Raw genomic sequence first — 19,406 nt, 5'->3', positions numbered from 1 at the left:
CTCAGCTGATTGTCAGAACAGCAGGGCAGTCAAGACAAGGATCAGTCGACAAGGGAAGCCTTTGTCGACCGCTCCGTTATGCCTCATGAAACAGTCTTGACTGCCGTGCTGTGCCAACGATCAGCTGAGTTGGCACAACGTGGTGGCCATTTTCATTTTAAAGAAGCCAGGGATATTTAAATCCTGGCTTCATTGACTATGTCTGGTAGCCCATTTTACATGCCTCTGTCGGCAGAGGCATGTAATCTAGACATACCCTGAGAGTCAGGAATAGTGACTATAAACAAACTTTATGGGAGTGTTCTGTGCTGTTATTTGGCTCTAATTTACCTCTAAATGTCTTCTAAGAACCCAGAAGAGTTGGTAATGCTGCTAGACAATACTAACTACCCATGGTTCAGAAAATTCTCTGGTTCTTCACCAGTTAGGTTGCAAGGGTGCTGAACTAGAGAGGTTCAATCTATATTAATATTTGTGGGTTTTTTTTAAAAAAAATTCAAATATGTGGTTTTAAATTACTACACAGAATACAAAATGTACAGTGCTCACTTTATATTATTTGTATTACAAATATTTGTATTGTAGAAAAGAAACAAGAAACAGTATTTTTCAGTTAATCTTTTATAGATACCATAGTATAATTTCTTAATCATGAAAGTGCAACTTACAAACGTAGAATTTTTAATATAACTGCACTCAAAACCAAAACAATGTACAATTTTAGCGCCTACAAACCTAGTCAGTACTACTTGTTCAGCCAATTGCTAAGACAAAGAATTTTGAGTTTGTTTACATTTATGGGAAATAATACTGCCCACTTCTAATTTACAATGTCACTTGAGAGTAAGAACAGGCATTCTCATGGCACTGCTGTAGCTGGCATTGCAATGTATATACATGCCAAATATGCTAAAGATTAATATGCCTCTTCATGCTTTGACCACCATACCAGAAGATGTGCTGTAATGCTACATTTGATACAGTCTCGCATGACCTTCTTATCAATAAACTAGGGAAATACAACCTAGATGTTATAAGGCTATTATAAGGTAGGTGCATAACGGGCTGGATAACGGTTCTCAGGGTATGTCTACACTACAGAGTTAGTTCGAACTAACGGATGTTAGTTCGAACTAACTTTCATAGGCGCGACACTAGCGCTCCGCTAGTTCGAACTTAATTCGAACTAGCGGAGCGTTTAGTTCGAACTAGGAAAACCTCATTTTACGAGGATTAAGCCTAGTTCGTACTAGCAAGTTCGAATTAAGGGGTGTGTAGCCCCTTAATTCGAACTAGTGGGAGGCTAGCCCTCCCCAGGTTTCCCTGGTGGCCACTCTGGCCAACACCAGGGAAACTCTATTGCCCCCCTCCTGGCCCCGGGACCCCTTAAAGGGGCACAGGCTGGCTACGGTGCCCGTGCCAGGTGCAAGCCTGCCAGCACCCAGCCAGCAGACCCTGCACCTGGCACGGATCGAGCCAGCCACCCGATGCCCCCCAGCCCTCTCCCTCTTCCCGGGACCAGGCTGGCGGCTCCCGGAAGCTTGCCCGGGACTGCAAGAGGCGGGCACCCGCCTGGGCTAGTGAGGACATCGTGGACTTTGTCCACGATCTCCGCACTAGGCATAGGAAAGTGGCCGTCTAGGGCAGGAGAGCTGCCAGCCTGGCCACCCAGGAGCAGGTTGGCATGAAAATCAAGGGGGTCCAGTGAGACCCCCGACCCTGAGCCCTGAGCTTACAATGGCCGTCTTGGGTCAGACCAAAGGTCCATCTAGCCCAGTAGCCTGTCTGCCGACAGCGGCCAACCCTAGGGACCCTGGAGGGGATGGACCGAAGACAGTGACCAAGCCATTTGTCTCGTGCCATCCCTCTCCAGCCTTCCACAAACCTTGGGCAGGGACACCACTCCTACCCCCTGGCTAATAGCACTCCATGGACCCAACATCCATGTCTTGATCTTACGTCCCTTTAAACTCTGTTCCAGTTCTATCCTTCACAGCCTCCTGCAGCAAGGAGTTCCACAGGTTGACTCTTTGCTTTGTGAAGAACAACTTTCTGTTACTAGTTTGAAGCCTGCTACCCATTCCTTTCCTTTGGTGTCCTCTAGTCCTTCTTTATGGGAACTAATGAAGAACTTTTCTGTATGCACCCTCTCCACCCAACTCCTGCTTTTAGAGACCTCTGTCCCCCCTCCATCTCCTCTTTTCTAAGCTGAAAAGTCCCAGTCTCTTTAGCCTCTCTTCATATGGGACCTGTTCCCAACCCCTGATCATTTTAGTTGCCCTCCCCTCTCCCACCCTCTCTCTTCCTCTCCCACCTCCTTTTCCCAGTCTCCCCCAGTTTTGTTCAATAAAGACAGATTCCATTTTTGAACACAATTGTCCTTTATTTTGTACATCAAGAAAAGGGGCTAGGGAAGGGTAAGTGGAAGGAGGTGAGGGAGGAATGGGGTACGAGCCCCCGAATGGGCGGACTGGGCTGGCTCTGCGGGTTTCTGGGGGTGGAAGCTCTCCTGCAGCCCCCCAATTGCCCCCTCTCCCCAGATGGCAGCCTGTGGCAAGTGCAGCCGGTCTGATGGCCGAGTGCTGTGATCTGCCCAGTGTGGGCACTCCGGGCACTCCAAGCCAGGACTGGTTTGCAAGCGGGGCACCCCTGAGAACTGTCTGTCCGGGGTGGGGGTCGGGTCCCTTTAAGCACAGCCCTCGGCTAGCCTGAGACAGCATCTCCACGCTCTAAGTCCTCCTCTGATGCCCTGCCGGCACTGCTTCCGGCCATCCTTAAGCCCGGTTCAGGGTCCACTTACTGTGGACATGCTAGTTCGAATTAGCAAAACGCTAATTCGAATTAGTTTTTAGTTCTAGACGCGTTAGTTCGAATTAGCTTAGTTCGAATTAGTTAATTTGAACTAAGTTAGTTCGAATTAGTGCTGTAGTGTAGACATACCCTCAGAGAGTAGTTATTAATGGTTCATAGTCACACTAGAAGGGCATAGCAAGTGGAGTCCTGCAGGGGTCTGTTTTGGGACAGATTCTATTCAATATCTTCATTGACGATTTACATATTGGCATAGAGAGTTGGCTTATTAAGTTTGCAGATGATATGAAGCTGGGAGGGCTTACAAGTGCTTTGAAGGATAGGGTCATAATTCAAAATGATCTGGACATACTGAATAAATGGTCTGAGGTAAATAGGATGAAGTTTAATAAGGACAAATGCAAAGTGCTCCACTTAGGAAGGAACAAGCCGTTTCACACATACAGAATGGGAAGTGACTGTCTAGCAAGGAGTACTGCAGAAAGAGACCTAAAGGTCATAGTGGGCCACAACCTAAACATGAGTCAACAGTGCAACACCACTGCAAAAAAAGTAAACATGATTCTGGGATGCATTAGCAGGAATGCTGTGAGCAAGACGTGAGAAGTAATTTTTCTGCTCTACTCTGCACTGATAGGTCTCAATTAGAGTATTGTGCCAGTTCTGGGCACCACCTTTCAGGAAAGATGTGGAGAAATTGGAGAAGGTCCAGAGAAGAGAAACAAAAATAATTTAAGATCTAGAAAACATGACCTATAAGGGAAGACTAAAAGAACTCTTTAGTTTAGAAAAGAGAAGACTGAGATGGGATATGATAGCAGTTTGCAAGTATCTAAAAGGGCGTTACAAGGAGGAGGGAGAAAAATTGTTCTCCTTGGCCTCTGAGGATAAGACAAGAAGCAATGGGCTTAAATTGCAGCAAGGAAGGTTTGGGTTGGACATTGTGAAAAGCTTCCTGTCAGGGTGGTTACACACTGAAATAAATTGCCTAGAGAAGTTGTGGAATCTCCACTGGAAATATTTAAGAGCAGGTTGGATAGACATCAACCATGGATGATCTAGATGGTGATTGGTCAGAGCAGGGGCCTGGACTTGATGACCTCTCAAGATCCCTTCCAGTTCTAGTATTCTATGATTGAAACTGGTATTGTATTATTGCTTAACAGTATGATTAAAACTTCAATTGTGATTATTTTTGAAATCTCGTGATTAATTACTATTACCTTTTAAAATTGTTTAACAGCCATAATATTTAGGACCAGATCCACTGAAATCAACGCAACTACACCAATTAACACGAGCCGTGAATGTACGTGCTTGCATAGACAGGCATGCATATTTTATGATAGCTCTTACATTTCCTGCAGAATGCCACTTCTCTTTGGCTACAGCTACAGTGTAGCCTTCTTCCAGAAAAGCTTATTCAAATGAAGCACGGCAGGGAATATCGCCGTTTCATTTGCATAATTAATTAGCAGCCGCTTTTGTGCAAGAAGCTTTTGTGCAAAAAGGAGCTGTGTACACATCTCCTTTTTGCGCAAAACCCCCCTCTTGTGTAAAAGCCGTTCTTCCTGAAAAAATGTGTAGATGGCTCCTTTTTGCGCAAAAGCAGCTGCTAATTAATTATGCAAATGAAGCACGGCGATATTCCACTCCGTGCTTCATTTGCATAACCTTTTTCAGAAGAAGGCTACACTGTAGCTGTAGCCTTCACTAAGATGCCTAAAGTAATCGATAGTATTGAAATGTAATGTCGTTTTGTAGAGAGGGATCCAACCCCAAAACTCTGTATGCAAATCCCATTACTCACCTCAGTCTTGCTAAATCCAAACCAAGATCTTTCTTGCCTGGCCTTTGAAATCCAGGCTCCAAACTTTAGAAAATCTGAAATCAGGATCCAGATTTTGCAGTTCTGGCCCCTGTGCAGGCAGACACTATTTAGTCCCAAATCTCTCAGGGCGTATCTAGACTATGTGGAATGGCCAAAAGAGGATATGCAAATTCCCGTGGAATTTGCATATCTTCTTCCGATCACACTTCCAAAAGCACCTTGTTTGGCGAATGAAGACGTGGGGTTTTTGGCGAACCTCCCCCTTTGTCTAAAAGCCACTTTTCTTCAAAAAAGTAGGTTTACACGGCTTTTCGACAAGGGGGGGTCGCCAAAAAAGCTGTATCTTAACTACTTTCACTTTCAAAAGCTCTGCTTTTGAAAGCGTGATCGGAAGAAGATATGCAAATTCCCAAGGAATTTGCATATCTTTCGACCGTTCTCTGTAGTCTAGAGATGAGACTCAGTTTTGAAACAGGTGCAGGCCAGAAAATTGCCACAGATCAAACTGCCAGAAGCTTTAGAGAGTTTGACAATACTGAGTATTAAAAAGTAAACATTTTGCATTATCTGTAATAGAAACTATGGTCTTTATCATTTTAATGTTATTTAACACGTGAGAGAGTCAAGTTTGACAAGCAGCACCATCTTTTCCAGAAGCACAGCAACTACTTTACATATTCTTTACCGGTGCAGCAAACCCATTTGTAAGGCAATCTACTAAAATGTACACAGTTGAAATAAGGTATTGCACCCGCTTAATGAAGCATCCATAGATAAGTCAGCATGAACTAAAACCCCTCTAACAGTTACTTATACTAGAATAGTTTGATTTACACAATGCACCAAGTGCAAAAAGGCACTGTGGACTAAGAATGTTAAATAATTAATTTACAAGTCGAGTAGTTGACTACTTGATTAATCGAAAGGCACTTCCATGTTCCTCCTTTGAAATGTATAAGAGCCCCAGTGGGGGCTCTTGTGCATTTCAAAACTGGAACTCTGTGTGCAGCCCAGAGCAAGCGGGAAGTCCCACAGACTCCAGGCTCCAGGAGGGTGCTTCCGCTTTGAAATGCACAAGAGCCCGGGGGAACCCGGAGTCCACAGGACCTCCTGCTGGCCTGGGGCTGCACGCGGTGTGCCCTCTTTGAAATGTACAGGAGTCCCCAGCGGACTCAGCGTCCCCCGCTGACCCTGGGCTCCATGCGGCGCTGCCGCTTTCAAAGTCCACGCAGACTCCCTAGCTTACCCCTTTGAAATGCCAGTTATTATTTTCGATAGACATTTGGACTTTCAACTGCACAAGTCTTTTTTGTTAAAAGTGGCTGCTAAGTAGTAGAAAATTTCAATCTTTCACTTAAAAAAAATGAATTATGGGGTTTTCTTTTTTCCAATGAAAAGTTGACATTTTCAGCAGACAACCCAAATTTCCACAACATTGTTTTCCAATCAGCTCGAATATTGAGCCTGATGAAAGACATCGAAGTAATTCTCTGTTGCATTATGGAGAGAGGGGGAGGGGGAAATAGCCACTATGTCTTGGCATCTTGAGAAGTGCCAGGTGCAGGTTACCAAGAGCCACAAACTGTTTTCACTGAGAAACTCTGCATCTAAATTGGAGCCTCAAAAGAAGCTGGCATGCTGTCACACCTAAATCAATTTGCTGCAGTCCTCTCCACATCCCAGCTCACTCTCCTACAGTATATTTGAGCTTTGCCAAAGAGCAGGTATTTAGTTACAGCTTGATGAACACATGTAAAGGATAACTGGGCAGCTACTGCTCACAAAGCAGCTTGAATGAGCTATTACTATATAGGAGGTAAATGCGAACTTAATATTCCAGCACTGAGCACCAGCAGGATGTGCCATTGTGCCATGTCGGGGGGAAGCGGTTAGGCCCAGGGTGGATGAATGGCTTAAACAAGCTTTGGAAACAATCAAAGCAGAAATTGTTGTAAGGGCTCAGATCTTTCTTTATGAAATTATTGAGGGGAAAAAACAACACAGAAAGGCTCATGAACTATTATTGGTTTGATCAACTTCCAATTTTTCAACCCCACACAGAAAGCTCTCTCTATTCTAACCTCTCTCTCACATCTAGCTCTTGTCCTACTCTCCCCATGCTCATCCCTTCATCTCACATCCTCCTTTAATCGCCTTTGCCCACTCTCATCTTTCTGCTTGCCATCATGATGCCTGCAGCACTCCCATTCCTTAGCCACAGGATCTCCCTCCTCCATTGAACCCTTCCCTATATACCACCCTTCTCATCTTTCAGGATCTCTATGTCCCACAGTGTCTAACTGTTCACCCTGGCTTGCGTACAAGCTCTTTGGAGCAGGAAAAGTGCCTTATGCATGTGTACAACTTTACTCATGAATAGTGCTGTTGGAATGGGTTAGTCTTCATTTACTGGTGTTTGAAAAAGATAGTTAGGACATTCAATGGTTTTTAAATTTTATCTTAAACTTTAAGTATTTTCCTCCAGTCAGCCCTCTTTTCTATGCCTCCGTGTGATTCCTTTCAGTCCCATTACTTCTGTCGCCCTCACTCCTCTTCTCCCCCTCCTTCCACCTCTCTTTTTTCAGACTTGGCTCCCTTCCGCTTTCACACATTCTGCCACAGGTTTCCAGATTCTTTGCTCCTCTTTCAGCTTCACCTTATTTTGGGCAAGACACTTATTGTTATTCTTATTTTACAAAAGCGGCGAGGAGTCCTGTGGCACCTTATAGACTAACTGAAGTGTTGGAGCATACAGAGATAAACATCTTTCACAAAGTTATGCAAGTTCTAATTCATTCAAGGCAAGAGGCACCTGTCAATTGACTAGAATGGGAGTTCCAACTCAAAGAGCGAGTACAGGCAGTCCCCGAGTTAAGCGGATCCGACTTATGTCAGATCCGCAGTTACGAACGGGGATTTCTCGCCTCCCCGCCCCGGAGGACTCGAGCGGCGGGACGCCTGGTCCCGCCGCCCACCTTCTCCGGGGCGAGAAAAGCTGCAGACCAGGGAGACGCTGAACAGAGCGGCGGAGCACCCGGCCGGACCCGCGCCGCTTCCAGCTGATCTGGAAGCAGCCGCGGGTCTGGCCCCCGGTGCTCCGCCGCTTTGTTCAGCGTCTCCCTGGTCTGCAGACCAGGGAGACGCTGAACAGAGAGGCGGAGCACCCGGCTGGACCCGCGCTGCTTTCAGATCAGCTGGAAGCGGCGCGGGTCCGGCCCCAGGGAGACGCTGGGACCAGGGAGACCAGGGAGACGCTGAGCAGAGCGGCGGAGGACCCGGGCCGGACCCACAGCGCTTTCAGCTGATCTGGAAGCCGCGGGTCCGCCCGGGTCCTCCGCGGCTTTGCTCAGTGTCTTCCTGGTCTGCAGACAAGGGAGACGCTGAGCAAAGCCGCGGAGGACCCGGGCCGGACCGCGGCGCTGATCTGGAAGCGCCACGGTTCGGCTCGGGTCCTCTGCAGCTTTGCTCCACGTCTCCCTGGTCTGCTGGGGGGGGGGGACGCAGCTAGTGCCCCCCCAGCAGACCAGGGAGACGTGGAGCAAAGCCGGGGGCCTGTGGTAGAGCAGGTAGGGCACTGCCGGTTGGTCCCGCAGCACCGCTCCTTGGCGCTACTGGACCAACCCGGCAGCATCCCAGCTGCTCTGCCCCAGGCGTCCTGATTCAGCTGCTGATCAGTTTCAGCAGTGGCTGAATCAGGATGCATGGGGCAGAGCAGCTGGGGTGCTGCTGGGTTGGTCCAGTAGCTCCGAGGAGCGGCCGCGCTACTGGACCAAGCCAGCAGCACCCGAGCTGCTCTGCCCCAGGCGTCCCAAAGTCAGCCACTGCTGAAACTGACCAGCGGCTGACTACAGGAAGCCCGAGGCAGAGTTGCTCTGCCCTGGGCTTCCTGGAATCAGCTGCTGATCAGTTTCAGCAGCAGCTGACTTGGGGACACCTGGTGTTCTTACCTTGAATCTGTATGTAAGTGGAACTGGTGTCCAGATTCAGCGGCTGTTGAAACTGATCAGTTTCAGCAGCGGCTGATGCCAGTTCCGACTTACATACAGATTCAACTTAAGAACAAACCTACAGTCCCTATCTTGTACGTAACCCGGGGACTGTCTGTATAAAAACAAGTAGTCCTGTGGCACCTGAAAGACTAAGAAAAATATGTATTATCATGAGCTTTCATGGGTAAAGCCTACCCATGATACATTTTTGTTAGTTTCTCAGGGAAAAAAAGGGTATAAAAAGGTCTCTTATAAGGGATTAAACACAACTGACTCATCCATTTCTAACTCTAACTACTCATGTCCCAGCATTTAGGAGGAGGGGAAGCAGCCTGACCAGAAAACAGAGGAGTTAGAATCCAGAGTGGCAATGAGAGAGAATGGAGCAAAGGGACAGAGTGCAGGTTGGACACTGGACTGGAATGAGGACAAGTTGCAGGGGCTGGGATTGGGACCTAAGTACAAAGAAAATATGCCCTGTGGAATTTGGACTAAACCACCGGAGTCTGGAGTAGGGATGTAAAATCCCACTGAATTGGTTAAATGGTTAAATGTAGTGCTAACACTACATTTAACCGATTAAGTGGGGGTGGAGTAGTCCCCTTACCAGCTGGGGATGGGCTACAGCTGCTCCAGCCCAGCTGCTCCTGGCCTCCAGGCTGCTGCTTCCTGCGGCTCCCCTTAGCTGGGGACAGCCAACCGGAGACAATGGGAGCCACAAAGCTCCATGGCTACAGACCCTTTAGGTAAACAAAGTGGCACAGGTCTGGCTAACTGCTTTCCCAAAGTGGGCCCATGGCCCACTTTGAGAAACACTCATATCAACAGTATTTTCATCCTTTTTTTTGCCTCAATGTTTTCCATATTTACAGTCAAACTGCCAGTTTTTTGAAGAGTTCCACAGGGTACACAGTGTGTATCTCCAAAAATGACAAACCTCTCATTATTCTGGTCAAAATAATGTTTTAGTTTATTTCTCTGCATGGTGCCAAAGCATCTAGAATAATGTATAAGAACCCTCAAATTTACTCACCCATTCAAAAAATTGCTTAAAAGGATAGGAAAAGACATCTTTACAGAAATACTCTTTGTAATTGGCACAACTAGGTCTTGGCTGGGCTAAATCAGTTGCTTGTCTGCTACATTAGATTACCAGGATACAGAGTAAATAGGAGATAAATCCAGCAGACTGAAGATGGGGCTAAGGATGTCAACAAGGATGAGCAAGAATGTCTGAAGAAAGAAATGACCTAAGCAGTCTGGATATTATAGGCTCAGCAGGAACTCTTTTTAAAAATGAGGCAAAAGATAAAAATAGCAGGGCAAAAAATGAAACAAAATAAAACAAAAAACACATGCCAGGAAACTGTAATATATCTCCAAGACAGGATGAGAAGGCAGCTCAGGAAGCGTTTCTGCAGATAAGAAAGCTCTGTAAAAAATACTTCATCACTGATCATACGAAGATTTCATTTATCATGACATTAACCTCAGCTAACCAAGGTGAAATAAGGCAGGAAGGATGCAGTTTCCCTAGGTAGCACGACTGTTTTTCTTACATGTACAGTTCAGCAAGTTGAAACAGCAAAGGCTATTCCGGATACAGTCTTACCAACAGGGCAGGTTGTGATAAAAAACAAACAAACCCGCTTAAAGCTACTGGTTGCAATGTGAAGCATTCCTGAGAGCACTTGTGCAAAAGCGTGCTGGTGACATAACAGGTTTGGAAAAAGGCTCCCTAACAGTGAATTATTTTCTAGTGAACGTGAACAATACTTTTGAACAGACAAGGCCAGAAAGCAGCACAGTCATTAACTGAAATTAAAACAGCAAGAAAAAACAATACATGTAAGAAACATTGCAGAACATTACACAATGTAAACAAAATCATTTAGGAGTAACCTACAAAGGAAAAACAACAGTTTTTCTCTTCATGATGTGGGAAGACGACTTGGAAGACTTTGGGTAGTTTTGTTTCTGCATGGTCATTTTCTACAATAGCAAACCAGGGCACATCTACCCTAATGCTCTATGGATGGCTGAAGAAGTAATGGATTATGATATCTCAGGTACTATGGACATGAAACCTGATAACTGAGCGGAGAAGCAATTTTCCCACAGATTGTTTAAAAACTAAAATAAGTAGGGGGGCAACCTGTCACTGTTAAAGCTTCACAAACTTGCCCTTTTCATTTAAGAGCTCCAATAAAACCAAAATCAGACTAAATATTGCTGACATTTTAAAATAAAAATCAAGCAGAAAATGTTATTTTATCCCCTGCACAAAGAAAAACAAATTGCCAGTATTCAGGGAGTTCCACTCTGTGCCCAAACCAGTGTTGCTACAGCCATCCCAACCAAGTCTGAAATCACTTAGCCAAAAGGGCAGCCAACATTTGGATGCTTTGTCAATTTTCCATTCAGTAATTTGGGAAGGCACAGTCTACGCTGCAATGAGAAGGATTTGCACATTATTGTGGGCACTCTCCCAAGTTAGCTTTCATCTAGCTAGAGTAAGGCCTTATCCAGAACCTAGGTAGCTGTTCAAGCAGTCTCTGTTGCAGTTCAGGCAATCACAGCTATACTGCTATTGTTGCACAGCTAGTGTCCCTGAAGTTAGCTTTAATCTTGGTTAATCATACCCACACTAGCACAGACCTGTCTAGATCTACAGTAGCTCAGGGTTGTCTGTGGGAGCTGCAATCACACCTCTTGATTGCACTGGAGACAGACCCTGGCTAAGGGTATGTCTATGACCTCAAATAGGCACATGCTCAAGGCAGCTACATTATACTTTTAGCACATTAGTTCATTCAAAGCCTTCACGAGTATATCCCCTCAAGCTGGAAATTAACCCCCAATCCAGTCAACTCCTCACACATTATTATGGCTGCTGGAATTGTGACTGCCTCCTGACAACACAGGGATATTCAGTTGCCCAAAGTGCTAGCAGACATTGGGAGCATCTTAGAAAATACACACACAACAGTCAAAACTAGTCCTTTCAATGTACAGCACAGCTGCCTTACTCACAATGATCTGCCAAATCTCAGAAATTAATTAAAACAATGGTAAAACTCTGGTGTAAACTAAGATAAGAGAACAGGAAATCCAGAGTTTAAACTTAGCTCACCTTGTTATGTCTGGAACTACAGATCACATGTATAATCTGTAAAGTAACAGACTAAGCTTATTAGGAGAAGCCACAATGGACTGAGTTTTGGCATCCCTAACGGAGTCAGATTTGATTAAAAACTGCAGAATATGGTCCAGTATTAGCTCTCACACTTGCATACAACAGAGACAAAATTCAAAACTTGACTTTGATGTATTTCTCTAATTTAAGACACAACCTGAATTAAAGAAAAAAAAGTTCTCATGCCAAGAGCTGGGTTCACTTTCAGTCCTTTACCTTCTATTATCAAGTTTAGAGAGTAGTTATTAACTCAAAGTCAATAGTAAACTCCTGAAAAAAAATGTGTTCACTGTGATAAAACACAGAATTTAGTTACAGCAAAGTTGCACTTTCAAAAATTTGCAGAAGAAACAATGCAAAAGGAAACAGGTGACAAAGTTTTACTTTTTGCTCTAGCTTTTAACAAATCATGTTTTTGTTGCCCTAGTACACTGGAGCTCTTTAAAGTACATGGGATGCAATGGATTTCCCGTGGCATTTAAATTTTGCAGAGTACATTTTACACATTTTTTTAATTTGATCAAAGTTAATGCCTAAATTGTAGCTGTTAGAAGGAAGAAAGTAGGCAATAGAGAATTGCAAATTAGCTAAAAGGGCAGACACCAAAAATGTAACTATAACATGGTAATAGATGCTGAGTTGAGTTTGATATACACAAACAAACAGTAATCCTTTTTTCATTTCCCCTTTTTGTAGGTTATCTTGAAAAGAATATTTTCTATTCTTTTTAGCATATTTCACAAAGTCTTTTACCTCAGGTTTCAAAGGCCACTCACACAGACAAGCTACAGGATTATACCAATAGAAAAATAGTAATAGTCTATCATTCAAAGAAGGTGATGGCATACAATACAAAGAATTGGCGAGAGTGGTAGTCAGTTCTGGTTATCACATGTCAATTAGAAAGAGCAGGTACCAGAGATGTGTGATGAAAAATCATTAGACACATGGAGAGACTGAAGAGATCAGGACTGCTAGTTTTAGAGAGGAGACAAATGAGATGGAACTGGCAGAGATGATGATACAGAAAAGATAACCCAGACAGGAATATTACACCACCTCTCATCATACAAAAACAAGGGGACATAAAAGCAAACTTAAAACTGATAAAAGGGAATAGTTTTCACTGCACAGTTCAATCTTTTGAACACATTACTACAAGATATCATTGCAAACAAGAGTTAGCAGAACTCAATAAAGGATTAGACATTTATATGGAGAAAGTTCTCAAGGTATAAAAAATACATGTGGTACAAGAATGGCCTAAGACAAACACCAAATGATGTATGAGAAAAAACCTCTCCAAGGGGCAGGATAATCCATAATTGTCCACCAAGATAGTCCTCTAAAGCAGTGGTTCCCAAACTTTTTACCCTGCATCTCCTCTTACCTATGTCCATGCCACCCTCAAAGGGAGGGGGGAGGGAAAAATGTGAACAGGAACAAGGTGAGCCAAGGCTGGGGCCACAGCTGGGGGTGGGAGCGGAGCCTCAGGTGCAGGGTCAGTAGCTGGGACCAGCAGCAGGGGCCTGGCCAGAAGTGGAGCTGATTGGTGCTGCCTCCCTGGCCTTCCCAGGCCTCAGCCATGCTCCCTGAATGTTCATCTGTGCCTGCTTAGGGGCATGCCTCACAGATTGGGGACCTCTGCTCTAAAACTTCTGATACTGTTGGAGATAGGGCAGTGGATAAAATAGACCTCAGATCTGATCCACTAGGCTTGCTCTCAGTTCTTGTACTAGGTACAAATGATTGAGATTGTTTAAAACAAGCAGTCAATTAAAATAGAAACCTTTGTGTGTTGTTTTATTGCAGTGTACAGTAGAACCTCAGCATTACAAACACCAGAGTTACAAATAGAGTGGTCAACCACAGCTCATTTGGAACCAGATGCACACAATCAGGCAGCAGCACAGACAAAAAACCCAAACAAATGCAGTACGGTAATGTGTTAAATGTGAACTATTCAAAAGATAAAGGGAAAGTATAACACAAGATTTAGCAAAATAAGGCAATTGTGTTTGTTTTAGGGATGTGAAAGGTTAATGGGTTAACCCTTAATAGGTGATGCTTACCGGTTCTGGTTAACTGGTAACCTGTGGGGGTTAGATAGAACATGGGGCCCATTTCAGACAGGCAGCCTCTGTCCATGAGGAACTCGGGCACTCCTCAGATAGGGTCTGCTCCACCAAAGCAGCTTCTGTCCACAAGGAGCCAGGCCTGCTGCAGACAGGGGCTGCTCTGGCAGGAGCTGGGAGCCAGGAGCTGGCAGTCAGCCACAGTGCAGGGCTAGAAGCAGGAGTCTTAAGGGCCTGAGGTTGCTCCAGCCAGGCTGGAGCAGTCCCCCACCCAGATCCCGTTTAGTCAGTTAATCAGTTAAATGTTAAAAGCAGCATTTTTCTTCTTCATAGTAAAGTTTCAAAGTGATATTAAATCAATGTTCAGTTGTAAACTTCTAAAAGAAGAATCACCGTTACAAACACGTCAGAGTTATGAACAGCCTCCATTCCGGAGGTGTTTGTAATACTGCCGCTTCCACTGTTGAAACTGGAACTGAAAACATTAAATATACCTGCTTAAAGCAATCATTTAAAATCTGCCCTGCCTTAGTGAATGCCTGTTCACCTTGATATTAAATTTTGGTAGGTGTAAAATTGCTTAACATTTAACAAGTTTCTTTTAATTGGATAAGCGCTTGAAAAAAACAAACAAACCTCACAGAGATGGTTTCTTTAAATGTCAAGGGGAAACATCTGTTATTTTGAACCTAATAGGAAGAAAGTGCTCCTGTTAAATTTCTTCTTTGCACATTTTCCTCCCTAGCTGGGAAGTGCTCCTTTGGGATTCCTACACGCATTTTCTGCTGCTTGCCGCTTCCATAGTTCACAGCTTACTTTACAAAAGCATTAGGATCGAGATCAACTAAACATTCATTCGCCACTAGAATATCCTAATTAATGGCCTGTGCCTGCCTTACACAGCTCACAGGTACAGACTACATGCAGCCAGAGCTAGCACTGAGAAAGCAGCCAAATAGCAGCTTTCAGGGTTTTTTACATTTACATGGATCCACTTCTGGGTAGTTTAACTATGTTGGCTTTTATTTTTTTAAGCCTTAGGATTGTATATTAAATTAAGCTTATTTGTCAAATTCTCATTTCAGATTCTTCTCTCCTTAAACTGAGGCTCACTAACATCAAAAGGGGAAAATAAAATGTAAAGCTGAGACATTTGGCTAAGGGGGCTGCTGTTCTAGAATCACTCAGTTATAGGAGCAACTACACAGTGATTCTACTGGGAGGATAAGTGGGCAGTGGGATACAGGAAATGGGATCAGGCATTTTCTAATAAAGGTCACTGTGGCTTTGGAAGCCCCCCCGTCAGGTGGTAGAATTATATTCGCCATACGTAAGAAAGGTTCTATAGTTTTCAGATGCCTGGAAATTGTGTTTTGCGAATGGAGGGCGATAAGAATATTTCCTCATCTGAGATTCCTGCAACTGTGGCTCCACCTTTGACTCAGCCTCTGTTTCCATCAGCCTCCTGGTGGTAGTGGTATAGAGGTGAGATGTTCTGTTTATGCAAGGATTTATTGACATCTGTGCCCTGCCATGTGGGTGCAAAACTTGTAGCTCCCCGTGGTTCAATCTGAGGCACTGCCAACAAAAGCACCTCAGTGGATCTCCACTGTGGAGACAGGATGAAGAAAAGGCAGCTTCTCAGACAGAGAAACTCTGGTCCAGGGCTTTGGATTGAGTTGAACCCAGAAGTGAGTAAGCTGCCAGAGAAGTTTCTTTGGGGCATTTGAAATAAAATACAATTTAAAACACCCCCCAGTTTTGTTTTAAAGTAAATGTATATCCCAGACACCAGCAAGGGGTTGCAGCTTTCTCACAGAGCAGGGTGGGGTGGAGGGTGTTAATAAAGAAAACAGAAATTTCTGTTTATTTTACACAATGGGTAACAGTCTAACAGCAAAGAGCCAATGCTCATCCCTTGCATCCCTTCTTTAACTTCCTCCGGGGAAGCTCCTAGAAAGGACATGTGGGAGAACTGCTGTTATGCTGTGGTTGTTCTTCTCTGTGTTTTGGGTAAAGATTATTTTCTTTGTTCTCTCCTCTGCTGTATTGGCTTGCCATGTTCACAAATGATCAGATTAACTGCAATGTTATTAACAAAATAACCTGATCAATCACAAGGACAAACTTACAAAGGAGAAACACTGAGGTACAATCCCATCTGCATCAATTAAGGCTATTGCCCCAAAGGGCAATGATGGTAGGAGCATTTCCCTCCAGGGAGTTCAACTTCCCAATGTTGCAACTCATAGGAACCCTGCAAGCAAGAGTTTATGAAATCAGATGATAAATTAATGCTCTTTCAAGCTATCCTAGATACGGTCACTTTTTTGGTTAGCAGCATCCACTTTTGGGTTTGTACTGCCCTCAGTGGTTCCCTCTGATTTCCTGTAAAATGATACACTGGCACACTTTCACGTGCTACCAGGGACATTTGCCACCATAGTAAATTCCCACAGGTGAATTAACCTCTGTGTCTATGGACACAAAACTTGATAAATAGAACTTGTGCCTATTTGTTAGTCAGACTTTTGGGGGGAGCCCCAATATTAGAAGTTTGACCAATTACAAGTACTTAGTGAATAGCAAGTAGTATTCCTGGTCCATGACTAGGACACAATATGGTAATACAGATAAGAAATAATAATGTGTATAAAACAAATACAAATGGAGTATTCATGGTTAAGAAAACCCATGCTAGCTGGCAAAGGAGCCTGCAAGAATAAGTTGCGATGAGGTGGAGAGATGCAAGGGCCTGCCCCATTTGGGCACGTCACCTGGTTCTAACTATGAAAGTGATCACAAGAATCGGGAGCACAGGGAGTGCGGGTGGTGTACAACCCAAGCCTGCCCACCCCAGGGCTGGCTCGAGCCATTGTGCATCCTGGGCAGCAGGCGCACGACGCATGCGCCGCTCCGTCCCCGGGTGCATGGTGCATGCGCGGCCCTGCCCTCCGGCGCACCTTACAGCTGCAATCAGGCGCATGGCACCTGATGGCAGCTCTAAGGGGCGCGGCGTGAGAGTGGGACCAGGGCTGGTGGTTTGGAAAGATAATGTCTTTCCCTGCCTCTTGTACGTGCTGCCCCTGTCAGCACTCCACAGGAACAGAGTCCTACCCGTGATTTTTGAACTACAACACCAGTATCACCTGATGCTCTTCGCTTTAAGGTTGCGTAGAGTCTTGGGCTGCTAGAAGGAAGAGAGAGAGAGGAAAAAGTATATATAGAAGGGGAAAGAGTGACACACACACACACACTTTCTTTTCTAGATATGGGCTCACCAGATATAGCCCTTTTTCTGTGTAATCCCTGGAGGCACCACACATGAATAGTTCCAGCTCTTTGTGTACATGTATTATCATCTTCTGGATGTTACGCATGGTATTTGCTATAAAATGGAATGCTGGAAGGCCTACAGCGCTCTTTATTTTCCCTTTCAAAGCAAGCTAGTCTATATTCATTCTGGTGTTTGACTCTAATAAAATTTCATGATGTATCTTTAAATCAGAAAACTAAAGTTCATGTCACAATTAGCTCACACAATTACCTCCCGAGGCTGTAATCTCACAAATGGATGCTTCCAAGCAAAACCCATGACTCTATAGGAATTGGTGTTGTGAACTCATTGTTTAACATTGCTTTCTGAGTCAGAATGTACCAGTACTCCAGATGGACATGTCTTTGGATGGATATAAAACCAAGGGTCCTGCACTTGGGGCCATTAGCAGTCCCATAGCACTTTCAATAATGATGGGTATGAGAACACTTGTGTTCTGACCACTTTCCAATATGGATGATTGCATTTTTCCTGCATACATACAATCTTCTTTTCCCCTCCTAAATGGTTATGTATAGTGGGGATGTACAAGTCTACCCTCTAACAGGCTGCATTTCAGTGTTCTGAGATGTGATCCTTGTGTGCCATGCACACCTTGTACATCAATTTGATATCTAAGCCCTCATACATGTGAGCTGTTAGCTTTATTTTATAAATAAATGGAATGTTAACTAAATGTCCCCCTTTCATTAAACTTCTGAAAGCGCTAAGTAAAGAGAGGCAGATAGTTGGTGAAACTCTAGCCTCAAGGAGGCCAATGGCAAAACTTCCTTTGAAAACTTCAGTGGGGTTAAGATTTCAATCAAAGTTGTTCTATAACTTTTCAAAGAACACAGAAGAGCTGCCCAGAAAACCCATGCTAGCTGGCAAAAGAGCCTGTAAGAGTAAGTTGTAATGAGGTGGAGAGGTACAAGGGCCTGCCCTGTTTGGGCATAAGTCACCTGGTTCAGGCTATGAGAGTGATCATAAGAATCCTGAAAAACTAGTCCAATAAAGGAGTCCTGTATCGATCTTTGAAGATGTAATTTTAACTAGGAGCACCAAGAACAAACTGCAGCAGCTTAAAGGAGATCAAACCAGCACGGTGAGTGCCTCGTATCATTGTCAGTTTAATCTGAAGAATAACTCATTTACACCTGTACTTTATGAAAGATTTTTTTCACTTGACCTATATCAGCCAGACATCTGCTTTGCTCTTCTAGTCTCACTCATACTTGGCCATGTATTTCATTGGAGTCTTTGGTAGTTCATTTACCACAGCAATATATTTGTTTGTCAAAGTCCTATCTCTATACCAAAAAGTCACTGGTATCCCTGTGAATGGACTAAAATGATGCCTCAACCGTCACTAATTTGGAAACCTCCATTTATATATATGGATTTTTTAGGCTATACTGACATCTGCAGGTACATAATAATGGATTTTGGAAAACAGACACACTATAGTTGGGGGGGGGGAGGGGGGGAGAAACAGGCTCCTCCTGGTTTTGAAAGAAAATGATTATGGTATTATTCTGTCCAAAGGAGGTACATTGGCATTGCATCTTTCCACAAGAGGGTGCTCTGTATTTTAACAGTTAAGTCTTAAATCTTTGCTAATACGATTAATAGCAGACTTCATTACTTTTTGCTGATGGAATTGTTCTTATGCCAATTAGTCACATCAAGCCAATAAAGAAAAGCCCTCTCAAACTGCAGAAATTAGTCTGTCCATTCAGGGTTATCAGAGAATTACACTTGCAGGGAAAATTCCTGCAAAACTTGCAATAGTCAATCTGTGCAATCACTGATTACTAAACTGCTGCCATTAAAAAAATGTAGCTAAGAAAAACAAAAAACTGCCAGTGGGAATCAGTCTAATAAGCTCATGTCAGCTATTATATGTGCTCAGAAATGCTTATTATAAATTATGTTTAGCCAGAATATAATTCACTTAATGACTGGCTCCAAGTTCCGCAGCTCTGTTTAATAAAGAAGACTTTAAGGTTTTTGTTCTTTTTAAGAACTTTACAGTTCAATAGAATACAATACTATCTTAAATCAATTGGGATCCAAAGAGCAATTTTAAAATATGCAATGATATCCTAAATAAACACATTAGAACATGTTTTAAAATTCAGATTAAAAAAGTCGAGGTGCCAAGACAGCTTCAATTTGTATGCTTAGT

The 19,406-nt window shown here is 43.9% G+C and overlaps 1 long non-coding RNA gene across 4 annotated transcripts in view; it reads right to left on the bottom strand.

The window, feature by feature from the left end:
• Positions 1-19,406, bottom strand: part of LOC106731995 (uncharacterized) — a 78,960-nt gene that overhangs the window by 39,491 nt on the left and 20,063 nt on the right. For 3 of the 4 annotated variants that reach the window (XR_012902095.2, XR_012902091.2, XR_012902093.2), the window contains exon 1: positions 9,239-18,697. The exons of the other annotated variant lie outside the window; for it this stretch is intronic. This is a non-coding gene — a long non-coding RNA (uncharacterized LOC106731995). Of the gene's footprint in view, positions 1-9,238; positions 18,698-19,406 lie in introns of those variants that run through there. 4 annotated transcript variants of the gene reach the window in all.

This window comes from Pelodiscus sinensis, chromosome 2 (genome assembly GCF_052426305.1).
Source record: "Pelodiscus sinensis isolate ZL-2025 chromosome 2, ASM5242630v1, whole genome shotgun sequence".
Taxonomy (NCBI): Eukaryota; Metazoa; Chordata; order Testudines; family Trionychidae; genus Pelodiscus; species Pelodiscus sinensis.
Note: the sequence above shows the minus strand (reverse complement) of the source record. Positions and strands in the feature narration are given on the sequence as shown.